The following is a 26428-nucleotide window of genomic DNA, read 5'->3' on the forward strand; positions in this document are numbered from 1 at the left end:
AAAACACACTCACCAGTAGGCTACATTTACACAATATTTTAGCAGCTGCTTGCAACAAAATGCTTTGAGATCTGCAGCTGATGTGTGTCCTGATTTCCATTGAAAAATGGGATTTGGTGAATTTTCTTTTACAAAGTTTAATATAAACTAGAGTTGTCACCACTAAATTATCCCTTATTTTTGTTGCATATATCTTGTAGTTAAGGTTTCCTTAAACTTGGAATTTCCTCTAAGATTTTTTCAAGGCAATCACATTAGGTCACTGGGTTTAGATCACCCTCTACCTCCGCATCTTCAGGGTCCAAGTTGTCAATTGTCTCTTAAGCACGCTTTGCTAAATCAGGATGTTTTGCTGACTAAACACTGTATCCATAAAATAAAGAAACAAAAACCCAGCAATATTTACAAATCTGACAAAATTTTGCCAGAAGGGCTGAATCCTTCACTTTCCTGAAGTGCAGGGAAGTGGCTGTAAGCCACCCTTTTCTCTCCCAATTCTGGAGCTGATCTAAATTTTGGTATCTGCCATGGTTCCTGTAGACTCCACTCCACCCACTGTGGATTGATCAGCATGTTGTGCAGTCTAGTTGTGCTCCCAGCGCACCCTAATATTCCTCTCCCTAACCCTGGCATCCTCCCAGGCAGAAGTGGTTTCACAGGTACTATGCCAACTTTGCACCACACAGATGATTCTTTTATGCTAGGGGAACCATGGTGGTTCCCAAAGGGATGTTTTAAGTCCCTTTGTGCTGCTTGAGTAGTGCAAAGCAGCCAGAACAGGGGATGAAGATCTGCCCTAGCTATTTATACTGATAAATACGTACAGATGAACCAAGCTTTCAAGAGAAGTTATCATAATATAGCATATTAAGAATATTTAAATAGTCTTATTAATAGTAAAAAAACCACTAATTTCTAATACTAAACTCAAGAGAGATTCATACCACAGCCTCTTTCTTTAGGAGCATGTATTTAGTTGTATTCTACCAACACAAAGTCATGCAACCTTAGGCCCCAATTTTGCAAGCACTTATGTGTATGAGTAGTAATGTGGAGCTCATTGGGACCACTCTTCTTCAGGAAATTACACTAGTGCTTAAGTTTTTCAGTTTTGTAGCCTCAGGGCCTTAGGCATGGTTCACCCCTGAAACTTAGGTTGATCTAGGTACATTCCCCAGGGCTATGAAAAATGTCATGTCCTGTGCAATATATTTATCATAGAATCATAGAAGATTAGAATTGGAAGAGACCTCAGGAGTCCAACCCCCTGCTCAAAGCAGGACTGACTCCAACTAAATCATCCCAGCCAGGGCTTTCTCAAGCCGGGCCTTAAAAACCTCTAAGGATGGAGATTCCACCACCTTCATAGGTAACCCATTCCAGTGCTTCACCACCTTCCTAGTGAAATAGTGTTTCCTAATATCCAACATAGACCTCCCCCACTACAACTTGAGACCATTCCTTGTTCTGTTATCTGCCACCACGGAGAACAGCCTAGCTCCATCCTCTTTGGAACCGCCCTTCAGGTAGTTGAAGGCTGCTATAAAATCCCCCCTCACTCCTTTTTTCTGCAGACTAAATAAGCCCAGTTCCCTCAGCCTCTCCCCATAAATCATATGCCCCTACCCTCTAATCTTCCCTGTAGATGCAAATAGGTTAATGGAAGAATTCTACCTTCGACCTATGTACCGCATTTCAAGGGGGTGGATTTACTACAGTGACAGAAAACCTCCTTCCATCACTGTAGTGTCTGCACTACAACAATGTAGCTGCAGCAGATAGTGCCTGTAGTGTAGACATACCCCTCAGTCTCTTATGTCCCTGGGTTAGTTAGGACAACTGGATTTCCAGCTTTAAGATTTATCATCCCTTAACCTGGGACGCTGTACAGTAGCCACCCACGTCTTCTTCAAGCAGTGTCTAACACCAGACTCCCTGTCTCCCATCTCCACTGGACAGCAGCAACTGAGAGCTTGTGTCACTTAACAAATACACTTTTACACTTAATAGGGTTAATTTTGTGTACAGTATCAGCTGAAGACATCCTTGGTGTCCCAACTCTATGAAATGTGGGCTGGTTTGATACAAATGACAATATTCAAGCACTCCTTGTGGCCCACCAAGCCATGCCCCAAGTTAAACTGAACAACCCCCTCTTCCCTCACGACTGCAGAAGCCTTCTGGAAATCAAAATCTGAAGTGCAGAAAAAGCTGCAGGAGACGGAGGACACTTGGTGGAGAAATAAAGCAACAGAACTACAAGCTCTTGCTGATACTAACAACAATTGAGGGTTTTTTTCAGGAGCTAAAGTCTATTTACGGACCATGAAAAGCCAATAACTGTCCAATCCTGCCCACAGATGGCACCACCCTCCCAACTAAGCACAGTATAATAATAGAAAAATCACCCTTATACACTGCTTCCTGTAGCCCATGGGGTTAAACAGGGCTGTGTGCTTGCCCCTCCATTATTTACTTTGTTCTTGGCAGGAGTGCTAGAAGTTGTCGCACGTACCACCACTACTGGTGTCACTTTAACAACACGATTCAATGGCTGACTTGTAAACCTCTGGTGATTCAAGACCAAAAGCAAATCCCAGCAAAGTAAAGGATCTACTGTATGCCAACAACTCCACATTTGTCACCCTTTCTGAGAATGACCTGCAACATTTGTTGAATTCCTTTGCACATGCTATATCCATTTTTGTCCTTTGTATTAATGTAAAAAAAACCAGAAATCCTGTACCTACCATCTCCAGGCAGAAACCCATCATTTTCATCACCACCAGAAATAAAATTGAATGGCTGCCAATTAAACAATGTCAAGTCCTTCTGCTACCTAGGTAGCATAGTTACCGACAACACCAGCATTGATAAAGAACTTTCAGCACACTTAAAATCATCTGCCTCAGCTTTTAGTCATCTACAAAAAAGGACTTTGGACAAGATCGGGGGGGTTAAAGTGTCCACAAATGCCAGGTTTAGAGAGCTGTACTCTCTGATCTTCTATATTCGTTAGAGACCTGTCCCCTTTATCATTGCCATATCCAAAAACTTAACTGCCTGCAACAACGCCATGTGCACAACATAAAGGGAATCATATGGCCTGACAAAATCACCAACAATGAAGTACTACAGCTGGCAGCCATGCTAACTGTGGAAACCATGATAGCATAGAGGCAAATGACTTGGATCAGCCACATCATATGTATGGATAACAATCAACTGCCTAAGAGAGTTCTGTATACTGAATTTGAAAAAGACCATAGGAAGGTTGGCCATCCCAAACCCTGCTACAAGGATTGCATCACACAGCACATACAGTCTGCCAGGCTGGGCTTAATGATCTGGGAGGATACAGCCCATGATGGGTGAACTTGGCACTCCACTACAAATGAAACAGAATGTGCAATAGAATATCATCACGCCACCTTGGCCGACAGTAGGCGGGAACGCTGACATCAACTTGCCTCAGCACATTTCATGAACCCTACATATGAAAACTGATTTCCAGTTGTAGTCATACTTGAATACAAGTGACAGTCATTATCCTGTGCTCTGATAGAAGGAACACAGCATGCATAAGGAGAGAACGATGTGTGTGTGCGTGTGTAGGAAGAGGAAGTATTATTATAGTGTTGTCCATTGGAATCTTTGCCTTCACCCTTGTCCACTTCAGTTTTCATTTATAATTCCTTTAATATGCTTTCCCAGGTCACGAGTCATTTAAATTATTATTAAATGTTTTCTTTGCCAGCATAGTTTTTATTCAGTGTATGTGTGTGCATTATTACATTACATATCCACCTATATGTAATATTGAATAATTTAAAATTATAACCCCCCAAAAGATATTTATAACAATTTAAACTACCCTGAACAAGGAGTTTAGAGGATTAGAAACCAGATTTAAGCAGTTGCCGAGGGGCTAAATGTACCCTTTACATTCCAGCACTCATTGACTTTAAGGCCAAAGGGATGGAGAGATTCACAGTGACTGACATGAAGAAGCGAATTTAAAGTTGTCAAGGTTAAAACCAAGAGTCTGTTCGTTTTTATGGCCTTTCATCTTGCATGTTTGGAGGGCAGAACACAACTGGGCAAGTTCTGCTCTGCAATCTCTATCCCTTTTTCCCTTCCAGACAGCCTCTTCCTCTCAATCCAGCACCGGTTGCCAGGACCCTGCCTGGGCTTAAAGGGAGAGAGCAGGCTGAAATGTTTTCTTGCTAAGATCATGGAAAATCTCCAGATGCACTGTGACACAGGGCATGTACTGTATCTGAGGACACAAGTGGATTTTAAAGGTTTAAACTATACTAACTCTAAGTTTGACAGGGAAGAAGAGAAGAGCAAGAGTCCTAGAGATAACGACATACATACCTTGAAGAAGCAAAGTGATGTTCCTTTACTTTTCTAGTGTCTTGGCAATACAACAATACAACAAGTATTGCTTCACTTTTAATACATACCTGTCATACGTTTATATGGATACATTTATGCTTTTTTTCCATTCACAGACTATTTATATTAGATAATCATTGTTACTCTGACAGTTTCCTTTGAAGTAAAAATCACCCAACCTAGTTATCTCTTTCACAATTCCGGCAGCCCTTTCCTGTATTTCTGCCTTGCTGATGTAGCAGAAGGTGAATTCTGTAACCATCTTTTCTAACATGTTAGCACTGAAGGTATTCCCCATTTCTTGGTGCCTCGATGTTAAAATCCAAGAGGCTTATCACAAAAAAGTAAATGCCTCATATGTGCAATGTTTCTACATTCTGGGCCAAATTCATCTCGAGTGAAACTCCACAAGAGTGATATCCGAGGCAAGTTTATCCCAGTATTCTCAGAAAGAATTTTTTTTTAAAAGAACATCTTGTTTCTGAGTAATTGCTGATCTACATAATCTTCCCCTCCTACCTAAGGTACAAGCTTACAATTACTCAGCCTAGGAGTGAGCAGCCATTAAAGGGTGCAGTTAGATTGGGGGCATCCAGCTAGAGTGGACTGTCCAAGCCACAATTCTTACGGGTTTGACTCTGCCATTCAGCTCAAAAGGAGTAATAATGTTGAACCCAGACCCCTTAAATACAGGTATTTCTTGCAAGACCCGTCCAAGCATCTTCGCAGTGAAAATCATGCTGCAGTTCACATGGGGAAATATGACTTTGCTACACTTGTCAGGGTGCAGCGTGAGTATAGGAGAGCTGTTTATTAAATGTTCATTTATTTCCCTAGGTTTCAAAGCCGTTTCAAAGCCTTTTCCCTAGGTTTCTATTTTTGTAGTTTACTTGGAAGGGAAGAGAAATAGTGGCATTTGGGTACTAAGTGCAAGGTAGAACTGCAGTGTATCGTCACCTCCTCTAGATGCACCCTAGATGATGGGTGCTTGGGGTTTTCATGATTTACAAATGCTAAGAGAAAACCTAGCCATTTGTTACCATTTGTCTTCAGATTATTGCTACTCTGCTGAATAAAAAGGTCTGTTAAGGTAGCTGAACCCCAAACCTGGTTCTATTTTGCAAAATCTGTAAAAGCCTGTATTTATGGGGCAGGGGGAGGGGTGTGAAAAAGAGAGAGGTTTCAGACCATCTTTCAGTGCCTGATGCTCTGCCTTCTCACAGCAAATCAGAGTGTGCAGACAATACAGGAGGAAATCATGTTTTAGATAAGGAAACAGCTTTCATATTAAGGTCCTCAAGAGGTTATTGCATATAATGGGGGGAGGGGAAAGAAATTACCAAAATGATGATAAATAGCATGCCATAGCCCATCTATAAATTCCACCTGCTGACACGGTTTAGTGGGCAGACATGAACCCCACCCGAGGGAGGAAAAGGGAAGCCAGCAGCGGGACAGGAAGAGGTTAGGCAAGATATGAGTGTACAGGAAGCAATAAAGGTTGTGGAGGTTTAGCAGGAGTCTGGTGTGTGTTTGACTGAATCCTTGGTTAGGGAGTAAACTTGACAACAATATCTGGTTTTGCATAGGAACAACTGCTCACTTGTCTAAATCTTGCCCTCAGCGCTGATCTCTATCAGCCTTCAATTTACTTTTGCTTCCATTTGAGTCACAGTATGAATCAAGCACAACTCCGTGCCCCACCCCCAGCTCCTATGCAGATGGTGTGCGGAAAAGACAATGCACAGTTTGTTTTAAGTGTGTGGCTTTCTTTTTAATTGAATTAGGCCTAATTTGTTCTTCCATTTCCTGCCTAAAGCTAGTTTTGCACTGTGCAGACAGGTGGTGTTTTCGAGGGTTGGGCAGGCAATTTGGATGAAAACTCAAAGGTGTCTGAACATGCAGCAGTCACGTCTGCCAAACTGAACCCAAATTTTGCAAGTTCAAGTTTGGCAGGCAGCAGTGTCATGAAGGCAAAGCCACAGCGAAACAAAGAGAACATTCTCGGAGCCCAGCCCCAGGAAAAGGCAAAAAAAATGAGGCCAGCCACTTCTGAGCAGTTAGGCAAACAGAGCCCATGTCTGAGAGCCAGTTCCCTGAGCACAGCCTGAAAGAATGTATGAAATGCCACACTAGATCAAATCAGTGGCCTCATCAAGTCAGGAATCCTGTCTCCTAGTCTGGCCAGTAACAAATGCTTCAGAAGCAGGAGTAGCACTGCTCCTCCACAGACAATGATCATTCAATAACATGCCCATGAGTGAGCTTTCATTGTAAACTAAGCCAGGAGTTAGTGAATGTCTCATGCCCTGAAGCATGAGGTTTGATTTTGTACGCATTTGTTTTTATCATCCCCAGTAGTTTAACTGTGGATATACTTAATATCCATAGTCATGTCTAATATTTATTAATCCAGCTAAGCTTTTTTCTCAGTAATATCTTGTGGCAGTCATGTGTTAAGTATTTAGGGTTTCAGATTTAAACTTCAGAGGGGTACCCGTGTTAGTCTGGATCTATAAAAGCAGCAAAAAATCCTGTGGCACCTTATAGACTAACAGACGTTTTGGAGCATGAGCTTTCGTGGGTGAATACCCACTTCGTCGGATGCATCCGACGAAGTGGGTATTCACCCACGAAAGCTCATGCTCCAAAACGTCTGTTAGTCTATAAGGTGCCACAGGATTCTTTGCTGCTTTTACAGATTTAAACTTGTTGCTTTCAAGTCATTGAGTGCCCCTTTGTTCTTTTATTAGGAGAGAGGTTAACAGCAGCATTCAACTGATCTCTCTGTACATGCCACTATTTTATGTACCTCTCTTACTTGCCATTTTTCTAAACTCAAACAACCTCATCTTCATCTCAGTCTTTCCACACCTCTGATCATACCTTTTGCTGCTCTTCTCTACACTTAAAAATAATCTCTGCCAGGTAACCTTTTTCAGGTGAAACTGACTAAAACTGAATGGTGTATTCCAGGTGAGGACATACCATTGATCCATTCACAGAATGACATTATAAAGCTTTCAGGGTTAGCCTTTATCCCTTTCTTAATACAGATTAATGAGGAAGCCAGGAACCTATCATCAGAATGTTCCTTAAATGGAAGGAGGAGTTCAGGGTCTCTGAATTCTGAGCCTTTGCAAAACTTTGTGTTGAACAGCAGAAACCAAATCTTATCCTGTTATCAGGGTCAGTTTTATCTTATCCATAGAAAACACAATGGGCATTTAAGAGGGGGATTCTATTTATATTCTGGTCCATCAGAATTTTCAATGTAGTTTCATTTGGATAAATTATCTTTTGCCTGCCATCTTTAAATAAACTGCTGAGCAGCATGTTGGCACAAGCTGACTGCTAGCTTTCACTCCCCAGAGGTGGCTGCATTTCAGTGGCAAGTGAAGGTGATACCACTTCGTATGTGTGAAAGTATTTTGGTATCCCTCTCTCTGTGTATGGAAAACATTATAATATACAGACCTCCCCAACTCCTGCCACCTTGCACAAATTCTTGGCGTATAGGGACAGCCCTATTCTAGGAATTGTATAGGCTGGGGAGGCCACTTCAATCAATTTCCTCTGCAGCTCTTCAGTATTGCCATAGAAACAGACTAGGTGTTTACTGTTTTATCCCAGAATGCTGTCCCTTTTTGATACCCTGCCCTTCAGTATTGAAAACGCAGTGGTTTTATGCTGAGTGGCTTAAAATGGGATGCCAGAACTAAATATGAAAAAAGCAGATTTAGGAAGGAGGGGCTTTAAGGATTTAGAGATAATTGAATTTAGTAGACTCAGTTGAGCAGATCCTGTTGGAGTGATTTTTCACTCCCTCTAAAATGCATGTATATTTGGTCAGAGTACCAGTGGCATATAATATTCCTGCTTTGTTATTTTCTTCTGTTTGTACCCGAATCCTAAAGCTTAGAAAATGTGTATCCAAGGGTGTCTAGCTTTGTGGTAGGCACTTGAACTTTTAAAAGTATGGGAAAAAAGGAGACGAGAAAGGAAAGAGGAAAAGGAATTTCAGAAGATCTGAAAAGCATGTTAGAAGGAATCTGACATGTAAAGACTAACAGGAACATCAAGAAGAAAGTTGTTTGTTCTGTCTGAGTACCGGTATGTCATTACTCAGCTATTACAGCAAGATGTTATTGCTTTGCCTTTATTATTGTGATTGACTTTGGTTCCTCTGCAAAATATGAGAAACAAATATTGAAAATATAAGAAGAGAGAATGGTGAAAGGAAAGAAGAAAGAAGAACAGAGTGGTAGGTATATTTAAGAGGCATAAGAGGAGACCTGAGGTAGCAATTTGTAATGGATTTCCATCATTGATCAGATTATTCAATAAGTAAATATAGTATATTGTGGATAATCTAGAAACAATCCCTCTCTTTTTAAGGTTACTGTATGGTCTTGTAGTTAAGGTAGTGGAGAGGGATTCAGGAGTTCTGTTCCTGGCTCTGACACAAACTTTCTGTGACTTTGGGCAAGTCCCTTAGTTCATCTATGCCTCTCTTTCCTATCTGTAAAATGGAGATGCTAACACTTCCTTTCTTTCACTCCCAGTCTGTTTTGTCTATTTAGATTTTAAGCTTTTGGGGGAACAGAAAACTTAATATGTGATTTTTTTTCATAGATTCATAGACTTTATGCCCAGAAAACACCATTGTGATCATCCAGTCTGACCTCCTGCATAACACAGGCCATAGACCTTCCCTGAATTAATTCCTACTTCAAATCCAATAGCTGTGGCTGAAATAGGGCATATATGTTATGCCTTTGTCTGCAAGACTGAAGAGTCCTCTGTTATCAAAGTTCTGTTCTCCAGGTAGGTATTTCAAGACTGTGTTCAAATCACCTCTTAACCTTTACTCTGTTAAGCTAAACAGATTGAGCTCTGTAATGGCTCTTCTCTGAAACTTTCCAATTTTTCAACATCCTTCTTGAAGTGTGGACACCAGAACTGGACACACTGTTCTAGCAGTGGTTGCAGTGTCAAATACAGAGCTAATATAACCTCTCTACTCCTATCTGATATTCCTTTGCAAGGATTTATTGCATTAATCTTTGTGGCCATAGCACTGGGAGCTCATGTTCAGCTGATTATCCACCAAAAGTCTTTTTCGGAGTCACTATTCCACCACGCCTCACTATCACCAGTACGGATAGAGGATTATGTTCTCACCAATGTAGAAACATTCACATACTTGGGAAGCACCACCAGCCAGGATGGTAGAACAAGCCAGGACATCCGAAACAAAATGAATAAAGCCAGGAACACCTTCAGGAGCTTAAATAGAGTCTGGAAATAATAAAAAAACAACACCAAAACCAAACTCAAGATATATCAGAGCAGCATACTTTCATCATGCAGAATGCTGGGGAATGAGAACATATGACATGTCCAAACTGTCTTAATTCCATAGAACCTGCCTCAGAAAAATCCTCCATATCTTTAGGCTCAAAACAATCTCAAACCAAGATCTATTGACACAGTGCAGCCAAGAGGATATGAGCACCATCATTACTAGGTGGCATTGGAGATGGATTGACCACGTGCTTCAGATGGAAACTGATTCCATCACCAGAGTAGCACTAAGATGGACACCTGAAGGCAAGCGAAAACAAGGCCACCCAAAAACAACATCGCGAAGAGCTGTGGAAGCTGTGCTGAAAAACCTGGGGCACAGCTGGGGAAACATAGAAAGACTTGCCAGAAACAGACAGGAGTGTAGGAGCTTCGTCACTGCTCTTAATGCCAGAGGTGTAATGGGAACATGATGATGATGATGACTTTACCATGACAGAGTCCCCTATCATGTCAGTATAGTCTGCATTCTTTATTCCATGAAGTATGACCTTACATTTGACCATATTGAAATATGTAGAATTTGCTTGCACACAGCTTATCGAGTGATCCAGATTGCTATGTAGTAGTGTCCTGTCCACTTCATTATTTACCACTCCCCCAATCTTTGTGTCCTCTGCAAATTTTATCAGTAATGACTTTATGTTTTCATCCAGGGCATTGATAAAAAGTATTAATTAGTGTATGCTCAAGACCCAGTAGCTGGGTGCCCCAACTAAAAACACATGCGTTTGGTGATGATTCCCCATTGACAATTATATTTTGTGACTAGCCAGTTTTTAATCCATTTAATATGTGCCATGCTGATTTTGTATCATTCTAGTTTCTTAATCAAAATATCATGTGATACTAAGTCAAATGCCTTTCAGCAATCTAGGTATATTACATCAACACTAGTACCTTTTATCGGGGGTAGCTGTGTTAGTCTGTATCCACAAATACAACAAGGAGTCTGGTGGCACCTTAAAGACTAACAGATTTATTTGGGCATAAGCTTTTGTGCGTAAAAAACCCATTTCTTCAGATGCCCTTTATCAACCAAACTTATAATCTCATGCAAAATTATATGAAGTTAGTTTGGTGAGATCTATTTTCCATAAACCCATGCTGATTGCTATTAATTATATAGCTCTCTTTTAATTCTTTATTAATCAAATCCCATATTGGCCGATCCATTATTTTGTTGAGGATCCATGTCAGATTTACAGGCCTATATTTACTTTGGTCATGCCATTTACCTTTTCTAAATATTGCACTATCTTTCTTCCAGTCCTCTAGATCTTTCCCAGTGTTACTAGATTTATTAAAAACCTGTGTTAACAATCCAGAGTGCCTCTTTATCCAGCTCTTTTAAAACTCTTTGATGCAAGTTATACGGACCTAGCAATTTAAAAAATGTCTGACTTTAGTCATTGCTATTTAACGTCCTCCTTAGTTACTATTGGAATGGAAAGTATTTCATCATTGTATGATATGAATACATTGGGGGTTTTTCCAAAATACAGAATAGAAATATTTTTCGATACTTCTGCTTTTTTGCATTATTATTGACAAGTCTACCATTTCCATCTAGTAAGGGACAAATACCATTGTTAGCATTCTTTTTGCTCCTGATATTCTTTTAAAATATCATATTATTTTCCTTAACTTTGTTGGCCATAGGGTTCTCCTTGTGTTCTTTTGCTTCCCATAGCAATTTTCTACAATTTCTAGCCTCTAATTTATATTCTCTGCTAACAATTTCCCTTTTTGTCCATTGGTCATAGTTTTTTAAAAAAAAACTATTGCTGCTTTCTCAGCCCCTCCAAGCCAGACTGTTTTTTTAATGATTGTGGAAGGGGGTTGTGGGGCATCAGGTAAAATGTTCTTAAACAGATTCCAATTATCATTCACATTTTTCTGTTTAAATTCTTTCTCCCAGCTGAACTGGCTCAGAATTGTTTTCAGCTTTGTAAAATTGGCCATTTTAAAGCAGAGAGAGAGAGAGAGAGAAATTATACAACTTTAAAATCTAGCCTCTAGTGCCTGGTTCTTGGTTGAAGATCATTGGGGCACAGCCAGTCTCTGTGTGTATGGTGTTTGGTACAATGGGGTTTCCATCCCTGAGTAGGGCCCTAGTTACTATTGCCACACAAATAAAAACATCCACCTAGCACTTCACAGTTGAGTTCTGATGTACATTATGGCCCCATGGACCTTCAAGTTTGCAATAGCACAAATCAGAATCATAGCCTCCTACTACAGAACTGCAGGTTCCCACTATTATTTGAGCTAGAGGATCTCTATTAGCTGTTATTGCAATAGGCTTTATGGCTTACAGATGAGCAGCTTGGATCTCATGCAATAGAGAGCACTGATGCTCAAGTAATCAGGATCTGAATGAATTCTCCCAAAAGCTAGCTCTGGGGTGGGGGAGACTTCAGGAGCAAACTGTATTTACATGAACACATCTCTGCTAAGATATCCAGCAACGTTGCTCAAAGTAATCAACTTTGGCTGATGTTGGGTTATAACTCACTTTAGTACTGAATGCAGGGGTAGTGAAATACTGTTACCAATATTGTTGTCATTATTGTATGAATAAAGGGGAGAGAAACTGTGCTTAACCTGCCTTGAATGAGGGGGTCACCCACAGCTGAAAGGACCTCTTTAAGCCAAGGGCTCAAATGCCAAAGTCCTATGAAAGTAAGAGGGGTGGGGACAGGTGTCCCAGCCAGGACTCTCCCCCAGGGGCCCAGGTCTAGTTTAACCTATTCCTCCCCATTGTTCAAAGAAAGAGCTAAATAGGCTTCATTAGGAGCCTCTTTTTTATTTTAAATCAGAGGTGGCCAACCTGAGCCTGAGAAGGAGCCAGAATTTACCAATGTACATTGCCAAAGAGTCACAGTAATATGTCAGCAGCCCCCCATTAGCTCCTCCCTGGCTCCCAGTGCCTCCTGTTCACCGGCAGCCCAACTGATCAGCGCCTTCTGCTCCCGCCCCACACCTCCTGATCAGCTGTTTTGTGGTGTGCAGGAGGCTCTGGGAAGGGGAGGAGGAGCGAGGGCATGGCAAGCTCAGGGGAGGGGGCAGGAAGGGACGGAGTGGGGGCAGGGCCTGTGGTGAGCAGTGAGCACCCCCTGGCACATTGGAGAGCCGGAGCCACAGGTTGGCCACCCCTGTTTTAAATGCTCAATCAGAGCTAAAATCAGTTGTGGTAGGACTGTGTTTCTGCCCAGTCTGCAAAGAGCTGAAAATTACTGAGAGACTGATGTGCAGAGGTCACAGAAGAGAGGCAGTGTCAGCAGAAGGTGACTGACGATCAGCTGGCAAATGAGTGGCTGTGAGGCAGCAAGGAACCGCGGCTGGTGGCACAGCCAGTGGAGAGGAACTGCGGCAGTGGGATGGCTAGCCAAAGCATATGCTCAGATGGTGGAGCAAGCAAGGTGCCTTTTTCCCTGGGTGGGAGGTGAACTCACACAGATGCACCTCTGAACCCTGGATCCTCATTGACCAAGGACAACCACTGTGAGTGGGGTATGGTGTGGAAGCCGAGAGGGGCCCAGAAAAGGAACTTTTGATTGTAGAACTCAAGAACATGAGGCAGAAGGCACTGCCCCGCGCACTCTGGGGTCAGTGTCCGGCTCACAGTTGTATTATTATGAATCCTGTTTGTGGCATTTTCCCTCATTAATGTTGGATGACTTCCCTCCTTTCATTAGAAGTTTCTGTCCTACACTTACACTCTCAGAGGCATCCAGGGGTAGTGTGTAATTTTCCCAGGTTACTGGGTTGGGGCTTGAGCGGGTTCTGTGTTGTATTATTGAACAGGAACCACTGACATTGAACCTGGCCCTGGTTGCTGCCGGCTCCACCTGGCAGAAGGGTTACACTCACATATACTAACCAGCTCTTTAAAATGCTTTACAAGAAGGCATTGAAAAGGGTAAGGTACAGTGACATTTTCTGATATCTTAATCCTGTATTTGAGACAGACGGATCATTGGAAACGGGTGTAAGAGTGGGAAAAAAAAGATCATAGAGAAAGAGGAGATTCTTCGGAGGAATTCAATGGATCTTATATTGATCTTTGTGGAAACCTCTACCCCCATTCCTAGGTTTAACTTTAATCTCTGTTTAAATGTACATAGAGCCAGATCAGCTGGTATCAATTGGCATAGCTTCATTACAGTCAGACTTGCTACACTAAGGGTATGTCCAGACTACCCGCCGGATCGGCGGGTAGCGATCTATCTATCATATCTCGCCTAGACGTGATATATCAATCCCCGAATGCACTCCCATCAACTCCGGAACTCCACCAGGGCGAGCGGCAAAAGCGGAGTCGACGGGGGAGCCGCGGCCGTCCATCCCGCGCCGTGAGGACAGGAGGTGAGTCAAAATAAGATACGTCAACTTCAGCTACGCTATTCCCGTAGCTGAAGTTGTGTAACTTACATCAACCCCACCCATAGTGTAGACGAGGCCTAATTTACATCAACTGGGGATGTGGCTCTACCTCTTTTCAAGATGAGAGATTGAGTCTCTGCATAACCTCTTCTATAAATGAGTGCCATTGCAACGTACTTCCAAAAAAAGAAACTCACACTTTCTCCTTCTAGTGATACTGTGGGTGGAGGGTGTCATCTCTTTCTCAGCATTATTAGTACAATGCCAAAGCTTAAATGGAGTAGCTGGGAACACATCCCATTAGCCGTGAGGGTGAGATTTTAAAAATTACTAGACTAGAAAACTGCAAAATGATCAAGAAGTGAAAACAAAGTAATATTAAAGTGAGAAAAGCTAGGAAATTCAGAATAAGGGCATAAACGCACCCTTTCCCTTCCAAATCATGTCTAGATATTGCAGGGCTTTCCAAACAATGGATGATTTCTCATTTCATATCTGTTGCAAAGCCTATTCACGAGCTGATTGTGTAGATGAAAATGACTTCTGTTTAAATAGTAGCAACAAACAAATATGTCAGCCAACGGCCCTTTATAAGTCACTAAAATAATAATAAATTGCATTTCTAACATGGATTTCATCTGACAGTCTAAAGCATATTGCAAATATTAACTAAGCTTCAGAACCTCCTTTGAGGTCAATAAGTATTATGGGTGAAATTCTGGCCTCATTGAAGTCAATGGGTATTTTGCCTTTATAAGCTATGTTCCAATTCAGAAAGAGAAAAATAAACTTCAGCCTAAAATGTCTTATTTTAAATGAAGGCAAACGAAACAAGAAAGAACAAAAGTCTCCAAGAGAGAGCACTGTGAATCTGTCTCCTCTGTAAGAAGGAGTCCCCAGAAATTCTGTACAACTCTGATCAAAATGGCTGCTGGTTCTACCTACAGGCACACCCAGCACCACGTGTCTTTTTTGGTGGAATCTGCTGGATGCTAAGCTCTTTGGAAAATCTAGCCCTAAATGTGAAGTACATGGAAAACAAAGTAAACTCTTTTTAGGGTAACCATACGTCCCATTTTGGCTGGGACAGTCCCTTTTTTTAGGTCCTGTCCTAGCCATCCCAACTTTTTTGGCAAAACTGGACATTTGTCCCGTTTGCTCTAACCAACTGATCAGTTGGCAAAAGCAAACAGGATAAATGCCCAGTTTTGCCAAAGAAGTGGGGTGGGACCCCTAGCGGGGCACGGAGGAATGTGGGGTGGAGGGCAAGCAGCAACGCCAACGCCAGCCCCACACTGGAGGGAGGCCTAGGGAGAGCAGCTTGGGTCAGCCAGCCCTACATTCAGGCAGGCTGCAGGGGGGTGTTGCCCGGCTGGGGGCGCTTAGGCTGGGTCATGGGGTGTCCTGTTTTCCCTCTAGGAAAATATGGTCATCCTAGCTCATTTAGGCCCAGATTCTGAAATCTGATACACATGGGTCTTCATGGAATAGCATTGGCTTCAGTGGGACTCTGTAGAGGCCTAAGACCCTGCCCAATCATAGGCGCCTTAGACTGTGAACTCTTCGGGTCAGGAACAGTGCCTTCCTTAATGTTTGTAAACTGGCTATCACCTTGTGGGCACTACTGCAAACTAAAGAATAATAAATTTAAGTGTCTATTAAAAATAAATACCAATAATTGCAATGTCATAGCTACACACACCACAGTGCCTGTTTAACAAATGGAAAACCTAAGGAAAGGGTAAGTGACTAGGTCACAGAGACAAGGTAAGTGAGGTAAATATCTTGTGTGGCTCAAAAGCTTGTCTTTCTCACCAACAGATGTTGGTCCAATGGAAGCTATAACCTCACCCACCTTGTCTCTCTAATATCCTGGGACCTACGCAGCTACAACTACACTGCATAAAATCACAGAGTCTGTCAAAAGCAGAGCTAGGGTTAGATCCTTGCATTTTTTACTCTCAGTCCTATAGTGTAACCACTAGCCACACTACTTCCCAAAGAGGACTATACCAAGGTAAAACACTTAAACAATATTTATTCTTAGACTGGCGGAAAGGAGACAAGACAACACAAGATTTTTTTTTGAAGATTTTGTTAAATGTTTAAGTGAAAACAGACTTTGCCAGGGAGTTACAAGTTCCAATCCTTTTCTTCAAGTTCAAATAGCCGCCTTCTGGTTTGGCTTCCAGCATCAAAGTCCAGTCACAGACTCTTCATTCCGGCAAGCCAATCACTTCTCTAGGTCCAAATGTCAACAAAGTGAATTGGCACCGTCATATAAACTCTGGGCCCCATTCCTGGTAAGACTATGATTCATTTCTATCATGCATCACAAAAAGTTAAAGACAAGACAAATTGAAACACTTATGTAGAGAAAGAGTTATAAAAAATCACTCCTAAAGCAATCAGTCTTTACAAATGGATACTGAAACTGGACTTATTTTGCTCCTGATATTATAATTGTTACATCACAGAGCACCAAACTCATTAACAATAGTATGTTATCACTCACAGAACAAATATTATACTCTGTATTCACACCAGTGTTTTGCACAGAACATATCGTGGTTAATAGTACAGTGTCTAATATTACACAACACAGTTCAACAGTAACATACTAATATTACAAATCATAGCTGAAACTCTTTTCATAAATTATAGTGGCATGGCTGGATTTTTTTTTAAACTACTAGGTTGCTCAATGACTAGAATCATGAAAAAGAAAATCAATTATTTAAAATTCTCATGGATGCCCCCTAACATAGGAGATGGAATACTCATAAAGCCTCCAGGAGAATCCAATGTTAATATGTGCAAATTGGATAGATAATAAAGAGACAAGGTTCCGAAAGGGAAAAGGATATATCCGTAAAGCAGAATAGAAAAAAATAAATAAAAGAATAGGAACAACAGGAAGAATAAACCCTAATCCTATAGCACTCGTATAATAAGAAATCAAAGATGGACAGATGAAACTGAATACATACCTCACTCAATCACCAAACTTTTTGGAAGTCTCTCCCATGAATCAGACCTCTGTCCTCTCCTCATTAGATGCCACTCCAGGTATCTTCTGCAGGCACCCCACTCTGGCAATATAAGGAACAGCCATCCAAACACAAAGCAAAAGAACTGTCCTTCCTAAGAGAAAGTAGGACTTATGTCCTTATTTCAAAATCTACAAAGTGCAGATCCAGAAAGTCTCACATTGTTTTAAATATCTTATCTCACCAATCCCTCTTCAATCTTGGAACATGCTCATACCCTAGGAATCAGAATGGTGAAAGTGAACAAGAGTTATTGAAATACTATTCAATGGGGAAATTCAATAGTTTATCTCATAAGGGCTGATTTGTGGTTGATCATCTTTGTTTTAATGCTCCGAAGGTCTTCCCTGTATAACACAGGCCACAAGGCTATAGTAAATTACAAAACAGGAAATGCACATAATTCTAATGCTCTTCCCTCAACAGGATGTTTATTCCCTGTTGCAAGACGATAACATTGATTTCCACTTATCTTATTATGGCAATTTATAAAAGTGCCCATAGGCAGGATGTTCATGAAGAGAGAAACTGGCTCACATCTAGGTTAGCACATGTGAATGGCCTCTGAATTTAAATTCTTCTTATAACAGAACAGAGAGGTATAATATAAATACACCAAGCGATAAGAGGGACCAAACATCTTTTGGGCAAGGCTGCTATATACATATGTGTTTGTATAGCTCCTGCAATAATGGGGCTCTGATCCAGACTAGAGCCTCTGCACACTCTTGTAATACAAATAATAATAACCCAAGGTTTTAAATAAATAAATCCTCAAGTCCCGAGCACTAAGAGAAAAGGTCTAATCTTGCAGTCACTCAGTACTCAACAGTTCCCTGGGCAAAACTCTGCGCTCACTCAAAACTCCCACTGAAGTCTATGGGATTGCATGGGTATGACTGAGAACAGAATTTGGCCCCTTGACTTCAATTGGCCCTATGCACTTTTAGGTGAAATTTAGTCCTGTGCAGAGGTCCAATACAAGGCCTGTGTAAATCATAAGCCCTAGGAGGAGTTAAGTGGTCCATAAGCCTTGTGCTGTCTTATGCACCAATCCCTTATGCAATGGGATTTGAATAATCAGCCTCTGAAGGTAGAATAGTTGATAACAAAAAGTCTTTGTGGTCAAATATTCAGTTCCCTTTAAAAAACTCCATCTATTTAGAGGCATTGTTGGGAGTTCATGGGCATGTGGTGACCATTTTACATAGAGGAACTGGAATAAGTAACTATCAGTCCTCCACACACCATACTCCCAGTATGGGAGGCCACTTCAGGAGGCACAGACCCAACCTAACTGGCTTCCTGCCCACCTCCATTCTAGGGGCGCCCCTAGCACAGAAGTGAACTCTGTTGCAGCTGGGTGCAAGTTAGGGCATCTTTCAGAGCTGCCTTAACCTGCACTGATGATCAAACCAGCCCCTGGTGACCCAAAATAGGGGAAGCATAAGCTGCCCGCATTCAGTCCCTGCACCAGAGTCAGCACTGCCACAGGGATGAATTTCTCCCATAGACAGCAAGGATTTTTCTGAGCTGAAGGAAGCATTTAGTGGAAAATGAAATCCTTCAACCTTCAAACTAACAGATACAGGAGAATTACTCCTTAGCCAAGTGAATTCAAGATGGCTACTATGACAGAGTGTGTGTGTGTGTACGCACACACACACTTGCAGAGTGATGGCATAACAGGTATATATTGGACACTACAGTAAACTAGTTTGAAAGGGACACACGCTGAACTCTCTCTTTTTCATTCTTCATGAAATTCTCTTGGTGTTTGTCACTCCTCTATAGCCATGTTTGTTCAGGGATTACAAATGCCTCTGCATTTCCATTCATATATTCTGGGAACATGTGCATGGGGAATTACAGTGAAGTATTTAGTGGTGAGGGACCGTTCAGCAGTACAGTGAAATCGTCCTTCTTTGAACAGGCTGAAAACAAATACAGCACTTTGAAGAGTAAGGGATTCATAAAAAAGATAAACAGAGAATCTTCTGTTTTCAGCTGTTACCAAATAAATAACATTGCTAATGACTGTTTACATCAAACTCCTATACATATGGAGATGAATCACAATTTTCTGAAAGACCAATTTTCTACCAAAAAATTCAAACTCACCACTAGAAGTATTTAATACATTGCAGAAGGACATATTCAGCTGATGTAAATAAACATATCTCCACTGATGTCAAAGGAGATGTGCCAGTTTACACTGAGAAATTGGCACTAGGAGTATTATGTAGTTGGGCTAAATTCTCCTCCTCTGGTGTAAATCTGGAGAAACTGCAGTGAAGTCAACTGAGTTACTCCAGATTTACACAGCATTTGGCAATCTGCTTTTTATTCCTTTCATGAGTCCACCTCATAAAACTATCAAGTGAAGTCAAATCTTTTGTTTTCAGTGTGCTGCTGCTGCTGCAGTTAATCTTCTTCTCCCAGCCTCCCTGTTGGCACTTCCCAATTCACACATTCTCTCTCTCCCCCCTCTTCCCCTGGCCACTCAGGATCTCTCTTCACTGCACAGTTAGACCGGGCTCTTACTTAGGTTTTAGTACCCACCACCACTGTTCACACATAAAAACTTTTCACCCAGGTTTATATGTGCTTTGAACCAAGACTTCTTACTCAGCACCTCTATGACAACATCTCCAAGAGGTTGGCAGAGAAGAAGCTTAAGCGGATGGCAATTCAGAGCAGAGAGGGAAGAAAAAAACCTGAAGAAGGCATCCCACAAAGCAAAAGATACCAACAGCAAGTCTAGAAACTAATTGTAACTTGCCCCTACCCTGAGGAGTTTGACTGGGCACTTGGCACTGCCCTGAGCAGAGTCTAGTGTCATGCTGGCCAGGCTTTTGAGACCAAAAGGGCTTATTTTTGCTCAGCAGAGCCAGAGAAGACCTCCACAGCAGAGGGCCTGGAGGAGCAGAAGCAGATCCTGGAACTGGAGCAGAGGGACTGGAGATGTCCTCAGCCCAGAGTCTGTGGACCTGTTCAGGGAAAGGGAAAGTGGTTGGGGAATGGAGCAGAATGGAAGCATCAGGAACCATAGCCAAAGTCAGGTAATAGGCTGATGCTATCGTTGTTATTGTTAGGGAGGAAATTACAGAATAAAGGGAGGGTATTACTGGTTTATGATCAATTCAGTTATTGTTATGGAGGATATTACATACCGTGGGGCAGCTTTTGATTCAGCTGAGAGCCATTTTTCTGCCTCCCTTTTCCCCCTGACAACATGCAATGCAAGAACAAGTGGGAAAAAAATGTTAAACATGCAACTAATTATTTATTCTAGCTGGGATTTAACTGATTTATTCAGAACTGGAATTACAAAGTGAGCAATGCCTGCAGACACAGGGGTATGTACGGCACAAGCACACATGCATATCCGTATTGATACTGCACTGTGTTTTCTCACACTGGCACTAACATTAAAGCACTGTCCAAGAACCTGGATTATAAATCCACTGTATGACCTAGGGCTGTATTAAGTGGGAAAGTCTCTTGTTATTGCTGGTCCACTGGGTTTGCTAATCAGTCACTAGGTGACAAAATATCTCCTTCACATAAATGGTCTTCTACCAGAGACCTGGAGAAGTTGTTCCCTTTTCCAACCTGGAATCTCCAACAAATTAACATCTTCCAGTGCCACCACTGCCTGAAACAGTGTTCAAACCATCACTGGTAAAAAGTCCCTGGTCTATGGAACCTAAGACCCTCACCCAAGCCAAAAACATTTACTGAATTGTTTTAATAAAATATTTCCCATTGGCTGGCGGGGCTGGGCTGATGATTTGAGATGAACTGCTTCTGAACTGGCAAAAATGGAGAGGGTCACATATCAACTTGAGGTCTTGCTGTTACCCAGAATGTTAAAGGAGGGAAACTTTTCTCTCTTTCTTTGAACAAAAGCATTGCCTTTGCAGCACTTTCCACCTTTGCTGAGCCCAGGCAGCCACTCAGGCCTCTTGGGCAAGAACCTTGAATCAGCACAGGAAAAGGAAAAGGATCAGGGATGACCTACTGCAGGACATATAGAAAGACTTTGGCTGCAGGTCGGACTAGCAACTAGAATTCTAGAGCCAGCTGCTGGAACAGGAATGGGAGAGGGAGATGGACAGGGAGGTGACGGACAGGGAGAGGGAGGACAGACTGGTGGTGGAATACTGTGACTATGAAAGGACAATGAGGGAGCAGGACCAAGAGCAGCAGATGAAACTGTTTGAGCAGCTGCTTAGCCTGGTAGCCAGCAGGCAGAGGACTCAATGGGTAGTGATCAATGGCTCCATGTCTAGTTGGCAGCCAGTATCAAGCAGAGTGCCCCAAAGGTCGGTCCTGGGGCTGGTTTTGTTCAGTATCTTCATTAATGATCTGGAGGATGGCGTGGACTGCACCCTCAGCAAGTTTGCAGATGACACTAAACTGGGAGGAGTGGTATATACACTGGAGGGTAGAGATAGGATATAGAGGGACCTAGACAAATTAGATGATTGGGCCAAAAGAAATCTGATGAGGTTCAACAAGGACAAGTGCAGAGTCCTGCACTTAGGAAGGAAGAATCCCATGCACTGCTACAGACTAGAGACCGAGTGGTTAGGCAGCAGTTCTGCAGAAAAGGACCTAGGGGTTACAGTGGACGAGAAGCTGGATATGAGTCAACAGTGTGCCCTTGTTGCCAAGAAGGCTAATGGCATTTTGGGCTGTATAAGTAGGGGCATTGCCAGCAGATTGAGGGACATGATCATTCCCCTCTATTCAGCACTGGTGAGGCCTCATCTGGAGTACCGTGTCCAGTTTTGGGCCCCACAATACAAGAGGGATGTGAAAAAATTGGAAAAAGAGTCCAGCAGAGGGCAACAAAAATGATTAGGGGGCTGGAGCACATGATTTATGAGGAGAGGCTGAAGGAACTGGGATTGTTTAATCTGCAGAAGAGAAGAATGAGGGGGGATTTGATAGCTGCTTTCAACTACCTGAAAGGGGGTTCCAAAGAGGGGGTTCTAGACTGTTCTCAGTGGAAAAACTGGACATAAAGAACTGGAGACATCATACATTCTACATTGCAGCACAAGTGCCTCGCAGGCATCTGGCTTCCATAATTCCTCTTCTAAACATTTGGGATCCACACTATCCATCCAAGTTTGGACTCAGGTGACTAGTCCAACCTGCCATCTGTGCAGCAACATCCTGTACATCCTGCCCATAACAATGTTCGTGCACAAGACGGAAACCAGTCTCTTCTATTCCTCTCTGTCATTTGCTGCTGCTTCCATTTGCTCTGTGGTGCTGAGATTCTCATTCTGCCCTCCCTGCTAAGGACTGCCCTTAAGGGTTCTTCTTTCTCTTGGGAGCCCTCATCTCCTCACACCAGTTGGTTTCCACTGTACAGCTTCATGTGAGAGTCTCTTGGCATCCAGAATACATGCACCAAATATGTCCAGAGCTTCCTTCTGACTCTGGTGCAAAAAAAGCTGCTAGTTGATAACTTCCTGGATCTCTTTGCTGGTGATGAAGTCTTTCTAACCAATACCCAGAATCTTTCACAGGCACTTATTTTGAAAGGCAATTAGTTTTCTGTGTAATGTTTTAGTAAATCTCTTGGTCTCACAGCTGTATGCTAGCACCAAGATTATGTTTGAATTGAAAATTCTCAGTTTTGTTCAGGTGCTGTTATATTTTTGATTTCCATATGTTGTTGAGTTTAGTAAATGCTGTGATTGCATTTCCTGTCTTTGATGTCATGTCATTCTTGAGGTCTCCATTGGCTAATATGAACTGTTCTACTTTCTTGATATTTTTGCCTTCAAATGTGATGCTACTGCTTGACATCTGGGTTTTAAGAACATTTGTTTTAGCATAACTAATTTTGATCCCTGCTTGGTCTGCTATTTTTGCCAAGTTATCTGTCTTTGTAATTTTTCAGAGGGGTTGCTCAACAGAGCAATATCATCAGCAAAGTATAGGTCTTCTGGGCAGTTTGCATCTACTCAAGCTATAACTGTGTTTGTGTTGCTAAATGCTTCTTCACTGTCCAGTCTATGACAATGCCAAACAACGAGATAAAATGTAGCCATGTTTCAGACCAGTGTCCACACTGAACCAGTCTCTTGTCTGGTTGTTCACCCTTATAAAGCACTTTACATCTCTATATATGGTCATGATGATGTTGACGACTAGCTTGGATTCCATAGGACCGAAGAATATTCTGTAATGTATGTCTGTGCAGGCTGTCAAATGCCTTTTGAAAATCAATGAAATTGATGAAGAGGGGGGGTTTGTCATTCTATACATTCTTCCGTGATGGACACAGGATCTCTTGGGTCTGAATACAGCCTAGTTTCCTCTAAGCTTTGCACCCATTGCCTCTTTTGTCCTGGGTAGTATTACACTGCAGAAGGCTTCCCTAAAACAGAGAGTAATAAAGCTCCTCTCCAGTTGTTACACTCAGTAAATTCACACTTTTGGGGTGTTCTGATAATATTCCATGTTTGCACTGGTCAGGCAGAGTCTCTTTTATCCAAACGTCACTGAACAGCTCTGTCAATTTCTTTAGGACAGAGGCATCCGGTACTTTTAGCTTGTCTTCTATAATGTGATCATCTCCCAACGCTTTGTTATTTTTCAGCTTTTTGATTGCAGCCTGTACTTCTGACATTTTTGCTGGGCCCATGTTAATGTTAAGTTGATCAGGTTTATAGGTTTCATTAAAATCTGGTAGGCGAGGTCTGTTGAGGGCTTGTTTGAAATGTTCTACCTCAGTTGTAAGCATTGCTTTTTATTGGCCTTGTCCTGTTTTGAAATTTGGAGTCACTTAGGGCTAGTCTACATTTACCAGCCGGGTCGACGCGGTGAGTTCAACTTCTCGGAGTTTGAACTATCGCGTCTAATCTGGACGCGATAGTTCGAACTCTGGAAGCGCCGCGGTCGACTCCGGTACTCCACCACTGCAAACGGCGGTGACGGAGTCGACCTTGGAGCCGCGGACTTCGATTCCGCGGCGTCTGGACGGGTAAGTAGTTCGAACTAGGGTACTTCGAATTCAGCTACGCTATTCACGTAGCTGAATTTGCGTACCCTAGTTCGACCCCGCTTCTTAGTGTGGACCAGCCCTTAGTAAATGGCTCTGTGGTTTTCTGTCATAGTAGCAGCAATGTCCACATTGCAATTTTTAGTGCACCAGCCCAAGCAGAGCTAATGCAAGTCTGTCCACCTGCACTGGGAATCACACCTCCTAACTGCAATGCAGAAATACCCTATGTTTGGAAAAACAATAGAGACCCTACTGTATAGAATATGCATGATGTGGCATGACATCACTGTAAATAAGCAGCTAATCAGTTATTCTCAGTATAGGTATGCAAGGAATTGTAAATGCCTTGTCATTAATAATTCACTAGATATTTACGGTAATTACTCTGCTTGTAATGATTTCATTTGGTATTAATTTAGATGTCATATAGACAATATTTCTATAAGAATTTCTGTATGATTCAGCATTAATTCATCTATCTTTAAAGCAAAATGTTAACAATCAGTTCACATTATTAGGATACTTAAATTGTTGGCAGCACTTTTATTATGATTATTATTATTTACAGACTGGAGGAAGTAGACTATTACCATATATGCAATTATCTATGCTTTCCATACGTACAGCACAGTACTTTAGTCCTAGACATCCATATATCCCCAGGGTCTTGCCAAACTGATTTGTCTAATCAATACACCAATGTCCTTATCTCTAAAGATGTCATCTTGTATTTACAGTCATTGGTAAGTCACTATACATAAAGATATCGCAGCTGGTTCTTTTCTTTATTGACAAAACCTACCGTATATTATTTTTACACCAAATTTGCCTCCAAGACTTTCCACTCTTCTTTCTTCATTGCAGAGTCAGAGGAAATGAAAAGCAGGTGGTCAAGGTTTAAAAGACAATCCTCAAGGAATTTGCATCCAAGAATGGGGTTTTATGCAAATAATAAAATGACACTTGATTTACAAAAGGCTTTATTGGTAAAAAGAAGTCTTACTTTAATCAGATCTTGATTTAGTTGTACTACAATTTAGTTTTCTCAGTACTGTAATAAGAATGCAGTCATTTATTGCAGTAAGATATACATGAGCATCAAATAAGAACAGGCGTTATTGCTGTTTAAATGCACCCTATCCTTCACCTTATGAAAACTCCAAGGCAATAAAAATGGAGCCACTTTTAGAGCTGATAAGAACTATGAACTCTATTTAAATTAAATGTAAATAAGAGAAACTAAAGTTAAGCTTCAGTAAAACTGAATTTACTGTGGAGCCAGAGAACAATGAGAGATAGCCCTTCATATTATTCTTGCAGTGATTTTGGATACATGATTACCCTTTGCAGCTCTCTTGATACTTGATTTCCAAATCCTGGGAACAGACATCTGATGCCTGCTGAGATCTTTTTATTCAAAGTTTCCCCACCGCACCCCCCCGACGCAACGTAACATTTTGTACCGGGCCAGTGAATAGCTTATTGTAAAATACAGGATTAATATTAATGCACATTCTTAGTGGCTTTTATCAGGAATACAGTGTGAGCCTCCTTGAAAGATTTCTTTTTGTCCTCTTCTTGGGGTATGACAGTATGATGTATATGATCTATCATGCTCATTTCCTTCACACATTCTTAGCGCTACTAGAGCAGCCTCAGAGTGATGGTAATCTTATGAAAACTCAGAATGATTTGTTTATTACCGAAGGTTTATTTAAGGCTGTCACCATGACCTATATCCATTAGTAACCTCAAGAATTCTTAAAGGGACACTGGTCCCATTACCTGCTATTTTCAGCCATACTCCCTGATAGCAGAGAGCTAGGGCTGTTGCTTCTAAGAGCCTTTTATAAATTATATCTCTGTCTCACTCTCCCCATCAACCTTCCTTGTTCTACAGTGATTAGGGTTGCCAAACCTCCAGGACTGGCCTGGAGTCCCCAAGAATTAAAGATTATGGCATGTGATGAAATCTCCAGGAATACATCCAGCCAAAATTGGCAATCCTAACAGTGATCTTGCCTGAAAAAAAGTTTAAACCCTCCCGTATCATCACACATGTAAAGTGGATCGAAAGAAGGGAAAGCAGACAGATAACATCGTGCTTTTTAAAGTATTTGGTCTCAGTGATTTCATGTAGCTAGTAAATCATTTTGAATACAAAGCAACATACAGTTTTAAAATTATAAAT

At 41.7% G+C, this 26428-nt stretch overlaps 1 protein-coding gene across 1 annotated transcript in view; it reads right to left on the minus strand.

The window, feature by feature from the left end:
• The window catches only part of CLVS1 (clavesin 1), a 277818-nt gene extending 260397 nt beyond the window's left edge, over positions 1 to 17421 (minus strand). Inside the window, exon 1 of the mRNA XM_045008049.1 lies at positions 17148 to 17421. The gene's annotated coding sequence lies outside the window, so the exon portion shown is untranslated. The remainder of the gene's footprint in view (positions 1 to 17147) is intronic.
• Between the last annotated feature and the right edge of the window lie 9007 nt (positions 17422 to 26428).

The sequence above is a fragment of the Mauremys mutica genome, chromosome 2 (assembly GCF_020497125.1).
Source record: "Mauremys mutica isolate MM-2020 ecotype Southern chromosome 2, ASM2049712v1, whole genome shotgun sequence".
Taxonomy (NCBI): domain Eukaryota; kingdom Metazoa; phylum Chordata; order Testudines; family Geoemydidae; genus Mauremys; species Mauremys mutica.